Raw genomic sequence first — 1,047 nt, forward strand, 5'->3', positions numbered from 1 at the left:
GAGTCTGTTCAGCTCCTGCACTGTGTCTAGAAGTTGTAATTGGAATCAAAAAATCCCAACTGGATGCAGCTCAGCACATCTCCCTCGTGTCTCTGTGGAGGAGCATGGTGGATCTGCGAGCCTGACTGTGTGAGTGCCACACTTGCAGCCAGCTTGCACTGACTTCACTCATGCTGAACACAAAGTGGAGTTTCTGACTGTGAAAGTGGGGCTGCATGAGCCCCTGCCAGCTCTCCCTGCGACCTGTGTGGGCTCTACCTCTCACCGAACACTGGGGAGTGGGCTCGGGCAGTGCTCAGCCAGCCCTGCGCCATCCGAGATAGTGTCTGCCGGTCGACATCGGCACCTGAGCTCTCCTGTGGTGGGAGCCGCCACCACGCTGGACACGCTTCTACTTAGTTTCACTTAAGCTCACGTGGCTTTTTGTTTTCCTTATATTATCAGTGATTCATGGAGGGTGGAAACAGGAAATCACTGGGTTTCTTTACTGTTCTGAAGATGCAGGTTTATTCCTTACGGTCTCTTTCCTTTCAGATGACTCCCCCCCCCCGCCTAATAATTTCCCTAACTATTTATCTTTCTCTCCCTGTGCTGCCTTATACTTGTGTTTCTCGCTTGCCCTGTGCGTAACGAGCATTAGGGATACCCAGCGAGGTTGTGGCGCCAGTGGCAAGGAGGGTGATGCCGTGGGAAGGGTGAGGTGCAGGCTGGCCCTGTCGCTGCAGTGCTCACGAGGCAGCCATGCAGTGAGAAGGTGGAGACCGTAACGGGAACTGCGTGGGAGCGGTGCCGGCTGGGGGGGAGTTCTCTGCAGCTGGCGTTGTCCAGCGGTGGAGGCTGTGCAACACTGGGAAGCCCAGGGAGGTGGCGCAGTGCCGTGCAGTGGCTGGGCTGGACCTTATCGGGTATGCAGTGGTGTGAGGATCTGGAGAAGTTGGAGGATAGTGTGAAGGCAGTGACCGGGTGCTAAACAGGACTGTGCAGCACGGCTAGGTGCAGTGACTGGAAGCAAGACAGGGCTGGGCTGCTCTGCGCAGTGTCTGTAGG

The sequence above is a fragment of the Aptenodytes forsteri genome, unplaced genomic scaffold (assembly GCF_000699145.1).
Source record: "Aptenodytes forsteri isolate BGI_AS27 unplaced genomic scaffold, ASM69914v1 Scaffold119, whole genome shotgun sequence".
Taxonomy (NCBI): domain Eukaryota; kingdom Metazoa; phylum Chordata; class Aves; order Sphenisciformes; family Spheniscidae; genus Aptenodytes; species Aptenodytes forsteri.